This window comes from Etheostoma spectabile, unplaced genomic scaffold (genome assembly GCF_008692095.1).
Source record: "Etheostoma spectabile isolate EspeVRDwgs_2016 unplaced genomic scaffold, UIUC_Espe_1.0 scaffold00019224, whole genome shotgun sequence".
Lineage (NCBI taxonomy): Eukaryota > Metazoa > Chordata > Actinopteri > Perciformes > Percidae > Etheostoma > Etheostoma spectabile.
The window spans coordinates 72,244-81,304 of NW_022604751.1; the positions used below are offsets into that span (position 1 = coordinate 72,244).

The 9,061-nt window shown below is 37.9% G+C and overlaps 1 long non-coding RNA gene across 1 annotated transcript; it reads left to right on the top strand.

The window, feature by feature from the left end:
- Positions 1-892: 892 nt before the first annotated feature.
- Positions 893-8,694, top strand: LOC116684172 (uncharacterized). The gene is made up of 4 exons (XR_004330770.1): positions 893-912; positions 943-1,031; positions 1,702-1,705; positions 8,683-8,694. It is a non-coding gene; the product is annotated as an uncharacterized LOC116684172 (long non-coding RNA).
- Positions 8,695-9,061: the final 367 nt, after the last annotated feature.

Here is a 9,061-nt window from a genome sequence, read left to right on the forward strand (position 1 = left end):
TGGATAGAAAACCATTCACTTCATAACAAACATCCTTATGGGTGTTCATGTGACTTTCATGTGAAGAATGCATTGATCTTTTACTTAGGTCTCTATCTTCGACCCACTGGACATTTTGGCACACAGAAACACAATTCTGAGCGCTTGCAGCTCAGGTTTCAGCGCTCCAGAACATAGAAACAGAATTTATTCATTGCTCCAGACTGCTAAACTCTCAGCACAATTACATTTTTTTCATTCCAATAGAAATTTGAACTAAACCAGGATTGACACTTTAATTCTTAAGCAACTCCACTAAACTACATTCTAAGAAGAGATGTGTTAGAAATTATCTACAGAGTGTGCTCAAGGACAACAAGCAAATGTGTGTGAATCATGTGTGTATATATATATATATATATATATATATATATATATATATATATATATATACTACTACCGGTCAAATGTTTGGGGTCACTTAGAAATTTCCATTGCACTCCATTATAGACAGGATACCAGCTGAGATCAGTGCCTTGTTTTTTTAACCAGGGCAGCAGTTTCCAGATTACATTATTTGCTGACATAATTGTAAATAGGTTTGCCAGTGTTTTTCTAGTTAGTTTTTTAAAATGATATCAGATTAGTAAACATAATGTGCCTTTGGATGATTGGAGGAATGGTTGCTGATAATGGGTAATGTAGATACACTACCGGTCCAAAGTTTGGGGTCACTTAAAAATTTCCATACCACTCCATTATAGACAGAATACCAGCTGATCTGAGTGGGGGGGCTGATCTTTAATGCAATATCTACATTACCCACGCGTTAGTGCACCATTTGTACCATAATTGTATTAAATTAAATGGTAAGCCTTACTCCTCGAGATGGGCGAGTTTTTCTTACGTTACACACAAAGCTAACAGGCTATAGTTAGCCTGTACCATAGACAGTTAAAGAAGGCCTGTACGTATGCTAGCGGATATAGCTAACGTTGCGTAGCCAGCCAGCAACTTGGGCAGTAGAGTTTTGGCGAGCTAACCACGACAGCGTTGTCGACCACAATCAACCTGCAGAGATGTGTGAAATGGAGACACGAATAACGTTTCCTTTCCCAGAGATCCTGAACGTTATTTTCATTTGTGACGTTAAAGACAAAGGAAGGGTAGCCCGAGAAGGGACTCAATTTGGCCACAAGTTGGTGTGGAAGCATGGACTGTATACTGGTTCACCCTGGAAGCCTGGACATGCTTTTCCCCCTCGGAAACCTAGACTCGATACTTCAGTACTTTAAATAAAGCTGTTAATTCACACTCCTGGCTCTGCGTTCTGTACACCATTCACACCTAACAGTTACCACTTCATAAATACGTATTAGGCATATCATTTATATATTTTATTGGATGTACTGTATGTATGTTTTATTGTATTTAAACTGTTAGAATTAGATCTTGACATGCATGTCCTTGTATAGTTTTTAGTTTTCACTTTAAAAATGTAAATGCAGTAAATATTAGGTAGATTTGATTCGATCATTACATTGAATAAGTTTTTTTTTTTCCTATGCAATTTGTGATCATACTTTTGTTAAATACATTTACAATAACCCTACACAGATTAAACAGCAATTATTGCATTTTCAATTACACTTGATTTAATTATAAATTATACCAAATTACCAATGTCCTCTTGTATGACTACAATACTGTTTGTCCCTATAGTTACGTCAGAAAAACAAAATGTAGCTCTAGAAAGACCTTTATTGCACGTTGAAATGGGCATTAACTTAAAAATTACATAAACCACAAACATTGTATCTTTTTATTTAAGATTATGTTGAAAATTGAATTAAAAAATGTAGTTCACCTTTTACAATCCAGTGGAAATTCCATACATAAAACACTGTGGGTTAAGGTAAATAAATAATTGTCACAAGACAAGTCTACATAATAAAAAGAAGTAGTTGAATCTCTAGTGCCACATTGTTAATTCCAGTAGTAGCTGCAGGTCCTCCGCCATTCCTGCGACCAGGTTGACGGCTTCGACATCTCCCAGGTCATTCCCGCCACAGTGTAGGGACTGGAAAAGAACGGGAGAAGGCTCTTCCACCGCAGACCACCCCAGCCAAACCAACAGATGTAGACATCTTCAATTCAATTTGATTGTTTCAAGTATTGGTACATACTGACAAGTGTCTGGTGCCAAAACCGGCTTCATTTGTCTCCGTTTCCGTCCAGTATCTGCCCTGTGACCAAGAAAAAATTCCTCTGGCTGGACCAGGTGAAATCTTTCTAAAAAGTGTGTATTCTTCATTTTTAAAGGAGGAGGTCTATGTCAAACATTTGTTTGGCACTTTTAAACTGTCCCATTAGTAGCACAAGTTCATGTGGTGCATCCATATTTTTAGAATATATCAAGGGTTAAAGGACTTATGTGTCAACAGGATTTGGAAAAACTGGTGCATGCTTTCATCTACAGTAGACTTGACTACTGTAACGGGGTCTTTACAGGTCTCCCTAAAAAATCAATCAGACAGCTGCAGCTGATCCAGAACGCTGCTGCTCGGTCCTCACTAAGACCAAGAGACTGGATCACATCACTCCAGTTCTGAAGTCTTTGCACTGGCTTCCTGTGCCTCAAAGAATTGATTTCAAAGTACTTCTGCTGGTTTATAAATCACTTAACAGTTTAGGGCCAAAATACATTTCTGATTTGCTGCTACACTATGACCCCCCCAGACCTCTCAGGTCATCTGGGACAGGTCTACTTTCTGTCCCCAGAGTCAGAACTAAACAGGGGGAAGCAGTTAGTTTCTATGCTCCTCATATCTGGAATAAACTCCCAGAAACCTGCAGATCCACTGCTACTCTCAGTTCTTTAAATCACGGCTGAAGACCTTTCTTTTTCATGCTGCCTTTCTTTAAATGACTGTTCATTTCTTTAGTGTTTAATTTCTTATGCTGCACTGTAACTTTATTCTTGTGTTTTATGTGTCTTAATGTTTATATTTTTATCTGATTATTCATGTGTTTTATCAGTTTTAATTTTTTATCTGCTTTTTAACTGATTTTGTGTAAAGCACTTTGAATTGCCCTGTTGCTGAAATGTGCTCTACAAATAAAGCTGCCTTGCCTTGAACCCTGATGAAACAGAATTTTAATGTAGCTACAGTTGTTTCCACAAGTGTAGTGATTGAAAACAGGTATGTGTCCAGAACAAACCAGGACGGGAGGCCAGGTACAAAATAAAAATGGAATTTTATTCACACAGTTTGCATAGATTCAAAACACTACAAAAATAACGGCCAACAAGCACCAGTGTGGAACTACACAGTAGCGACTTTAAAAAAATGCAATGGCACCGTCTCAATTACTTGATATAAAAAGCAAAATTGTACTGGAATAGTTTAGAGGCTATTAATGCGTTAGGACCTAATACACACAATAAAAGAGCAATAGAACAAAACATCACAGCACACTTTAAAACTCACACATTACATGCAGGGACAATAGAAGGCAACACCTTCAACCACCCTAGCAAGCAATAAGGGGTCTCTAAAGCTATCTTGGAGCCTATAACCAGCCCTAAAATTGCGCAGCGTCCGTCAGGGATATTGCATTTACCCTTAATAATAATAATAATACATTTGAAATGGACAAAAACAAACCCAATTGAAAAAGAAAACAAGTTGTAGACATACTTACTACTTTAAATTAATGTGGGAAAAAACAATGACAGACAATGTTGCACTTGAAGACAGTCCTATATAAAAAAACAAACAATATTAGACCACTTTCCAGCATATTTTAAGACAATACATTTCATAGAATGGTCGGACAGTCTGCCGTACCTTCAAGTCATTTAGGTTTCATGCAGACCAGCAGCATGTTTTGTGTCGTTATGACCGTTACTAGAAACAAAAACGATACACTGAACATCTCAGTTAAATTCTACTATGTTTGCTAGATAGCTTACAGTCATTACTTCAGCTCGTCTAAACAGCTGAAATGTTTGGCCTGCACATGTCGCCTAAACGCTGCACTTCCTGAAACTGCGAGGCGAGAGAGAGAGCGTAAATTACCTTTGTCCCTAAATATCGTTATTTGTTGAATGAGTGTGACGTTGACGTCACACCCAAACTTTCGAACCCCACTGTATAGTTCACATTCATATACTGTACTTACAATCTATGCAATCTATGAAAAAAGTAAAGTACATAGCTAATTCATTGTATTTATGAAAATGAAAAAAACTGAGCTTTCACTGCTTTTTTCACTTTGCCCTCATTGGACCGGGTCCAGAATCAAAACCATGATGCAGATTTGACAAGTCTGTGTATTGTGGACATGGTCCAATATGGACTAGCTACATGTGAAAAAAGCTGTGAAATTGGACAGACCCTCATTCACACACACACACAGTTCATCTTTGCATTTTCCCAAATCTGAAACTGTAGTCTTCAGCATCATGTGCACTGGTTGAATTAACACAGCTTGTATGCCTGTCACATCTACTGTAGTAAATGTCACTGTGTTCACTTTGAAGGAATCACTGCACATGGCTCAGCACTTGTAATGACATTTTGAGCATGTTTAGAGGCTATAAACAAGTTTAAAACTTGTTGGGTGCAAACTCTAGCAGGAGGATAACATGGTGTAGGCACCACTGAAGGGTTTCATTTTTCTCTCTACTGACAGACCTCCAAATTCACTAAAAGAGCTATGTGTTGAAATTGACCAGAATTCTCCTTTAACAGAAGGATTCCTTTTTAAAGTATTTAAAAAAAAAAAAGTGAATATGGCTTTAACAGGCTGAAAAAGATTTCAAATTATGCTTTAATTGGACATTTAAGCCTTTAATTTTAAAATCATACAGACAGGTCCGATGTTACCCAAGTGACACATTAGTTATGGCTCACCCTGTTTTGGAATGAGCCTGACATAAGGATTCCTTTTAAGAGTAGCCTGAAGAAAAAAAAAAAAGAGATAAAAGGAACAGAAGGACTCAAACGCAACGGCTTGCCAAACAGAAGGATTTATTAAATAAGAAAAAGGAGAAGTGGGGAGGCAGACGCCAGGGATCGAGACGGGAAGACTCGGGGAGTGGAAGAGCCGGGAGCGTGGAGCCGAGGAGGAGACACCCAAACCAGGAAGGGGAACGGAGTCAGGCTGAAGCGGGATGCCGTGGGAGGGCGACCGAGAGGGGAAGCCAGCTGACCGAGAGACGGAGCGAGAGTGGAGGTGATGACTGGGGGGAGAGAAAACAAAAGAGGTAAGTAACTAGTAACACAGGGATTTAAATGTTCAACACGAGCGAGAGGCTTGTTACAAGTTTCACCAGGGTGAACGAAGCACCGATCAAGCGAGGAGTGGATGGAGAGCTGGGTGGATGTACTGTCGTTAATTGGAGATGGCAGGCAGGTGTGGGCGGCGGGAGCAGGTGACTGTGGATGGAACTCACGTGTGGATTGTCAGCTGGCTTCACCAGGAGGGGGAGTGAGAGACAAGACAGCAGGGAAAAAACAGGGTAGGCCGATAGCAAACTCAGAAAATAGAAAACAAAACAAATACTCACGGCCAGCCGGACCCCAAGCATAACATAAAACATATTTCAAATATAGCTTTAATTGGACATGTAACCCTTTAATTTTAAAATCATACATCAGAATGGGCTTAAATGTCTTATTTCCATCAGAAACCACTGTTCACAAACTGCTCCAAACAGCTCTATTGCAGTCCATGTATATATATATATATATATATTTTATGTCCTGTAAGTTTAACATTGTAAAGTCTCCTCTGCAATTGTTCAACTTCTACCAGCAGGCATTGATGGCATGGAAGTTATGTTACGTAGTTATGTTTCTCTCCACACAAAACAATAATCTGGAATAATAAATATATCACTATTAAGAATAAAGACTATTTACTTTAACAAATTGGATACAGAGCACCTTTACGATGAAATTGTAATTTATTTTACAATAAAACATTAGTCATGTACAACAAGAGAATATGCGTTGTGCCAGGTTCTAGAAAAATGCCATATATACTGGAACTTGTGTCCTGAGAACCAAATCATTTCCTATTACTTTTAATACAGTTTGGTAAGCAAAGCTTTACCATCTGGCATCCACCAGCTAATGACAGCTCAAGCTGGAATTGGTGAGAGAACAGAATTAAAGTTGCATCTCAATGGAATAGTAATTGAAAGTCCTAAATGCATAAACAAAAATATCAGAAATATTTCAGAACAAAAGCAGATTACACCAAGAGGTAAATTCTTTTAGAATTTGTTACTTTCAGAGGTAGGATGGGAAAATAATTGGCTTTTCCCTGTATAAATAACAAAGTAAAGGCGATATACCCGAAAATCTTGCTTCAAATATACCCATCAAACTTACACATCTCAAAAAACACAGAGATTGATGCCAAGATTAGCTTTTGTGATAATGACATGGAAAAATCGGCACATTAAGTATTTCATGAAGCTTTTGTCAGGCTTGGAATAATTTATACTATGCAAAACAAAGACGCAAGTTAAAATAGACTGGAAGAGTGTCATCACTGGTTTTGACTACAGCGAAATATATTAACCTCATGTTATTATTAGGCAAATATATTCATAAATCTAAACCATGCTTTAACCCTCTTAACCCCAAAACTGCTGGGGGGCTTTGAAAAAAGCCTGTTTTGTTTAAAAGATCGACAAAGAAAAAACACTTACCCTAGAAAGAAGGTGAAAAAAGAAATTGTTGTATGTAATTGGATAAAAAGTGGATAAAAAACTCACATAGAAGATTTCCAACTTCAAAAATTGTAAAAAAAAATAAATAAATACAATTTTATTTTTTATTTGCATGATCAAGAAACTGTAAAATGCATAAAATTCTGTTTTTTCCCCTCTATTTTATTTTAATAAATTATCAAATACAATTAACTAACGTTTATCATTTTTATGTTTTATGCCAATATAACTCTGTTATGTGTTGTTCAACAGACATTTAGGAGCTATTCCTACTTCTGGCCATGGTTGTGTTTGGGAATGTGAGATACCGGATTAGCATATGGGGTGAAAAATGAGATCACAGTGAGTATTAATGTGACATGAGCAAAAAACGCTTAAAAATGGCTTGGGTTGTAAGAGGAAAAAAAAATATTTCTGCGATTTAAAGCTGTGAATGTTGAATTGTTATCTGCTTTTAGAAATGCAATGAGATAAGTTGTATTCAATTGTATTCAAAAGTTGTAGTCAATTACTAATGTCTGTATTTGTATGTTTTAAATTGTTGAATAAAGTTTTTTAAAAAATCCTTCACTTCATAACAAACTATGACATCATCATTGGCTTTCATGTGAAGAATGCGTTGATCTTTTACTGAGGTCACTATCTTTTACTTAGGTCAGTATCTTCGATCCATTGCACATTTGGTACGCAGACACAGAACGTTACACACAATTGTGAGAACTTGCAGCTCAAGTTTCAGCACTCCAGAACATAGAACTAGAATTCTATTCATTGCTCCAGACTGCTAAACTCTCAGCACAATTGCATTGTTTTCATTCAAATAGAAATTTGAACTAAACCAGGATTGACATCTTAAGGGTTGACATTTTAATTCTTAAGCAACTCTATTGAACTGGTTTATTCGGTCGGAGGACCTAACTGAGAACGCTAAAATGGATTCTAGAAGTGAACTTTCAAAGACGGACAAAATGTTTACTGCTGAAAATATGGATGACATTGTAACGCTATTTCATGAGGCGGATGCTGATGGAGGTGGAGGATTGGACATTGAAGAATTCTGTGAAGGACTGAAGCAGTTATTCCCTACTATGGATGAAGAAGATCTCATTGCCCTCCACATGAAGATTGACACAAATGGAGATGGAAGTGTGGACCTCGGGGAGTTAACAGACTACCTGGTGAACAAAAACAAGGCATCACAAAATATGGCTTTTAAAAATCAAATCTTTCCCAAACCTATCGAAATGATATCGGTGGATCACCATAAAGCGATTGTTCGTCTGATTCACCGTCCCTTCGAGAATGACAGGAAACCTGATCATGGTTCAGAGGTTTTATTAGGACAAACCAGCACTTACCAAAAAGGTCAATACCTCTCCATCAGCTCGAATGGTATCCTCAACTTCTGGCCTGACAGCTTTGACACCCCATACCCGGTTCAGTTATACAAAAAGGAAAACACACTTCCTTTTTCACACAACAAGAAAATGCACGTTACTGACATGGTCTACATCAGTGAACTCAAACAACTGGCTATCTCCACTTCTGACAGGGAACTAATATTCTATCGCTGCAATGAATTCCCTAAGTTGTTTTCAACCAGCCACTCTTTAATAGTAGAGGACAACATAGTGAATACCATGAACTACTGGTCCAAAGGCACTAAAGCAGTGTTTTCCTTTGGCGATGTAAAAGGTTTTTTGTCTGTGTTTGTCTCCTACAACATATGTGAAAACGGCCTCTTCTTCAACGGTGCATATGAGAAAATCTCTCTGCGGGATTATCCAACTGTTTATGTTTCAACCCTGTTAAAAAACCCCTCTAAAGACTTTCTATGTGTGAAGGTCAACATCTTTAATGACATTTGCAGTCAGATCCAATATTTTCCATCACTTAGGTCGTTTGCTATCTGCGGTAGTTCATCCAAGACAATGGTCCTTGCTTCTCTACCCAAGACATCCACAACCAAAATGTCTACAACAGTCTTTAAGAGCAGAGGACATGTGGACTTCTTCACCTGTGTAGAATACTCCACTTCCTCTGGGTATCTGCTGACCGGTGGGACGGATGCCCTACTGAGGACATGGTTTCCCCACAAAACAGTGTCATGCGTCCAGGAATTAAAGGGACATGCCAAACCCATCACCCATAAATGTTAAATCCCAAGGAAAAAGTTTTTGTTAGTTTATCGCTGGACCACCATATATGTGTTTGGTCAGAGGATGCACTGATCTGTTTGCAAAGCTTCAAGATAAAAGAAATGATGCAGAGTCCTATCTCCAGTGTGTGTTACAACACACACAACAATGAGTTAGTCCTAGCTAACACAGATAT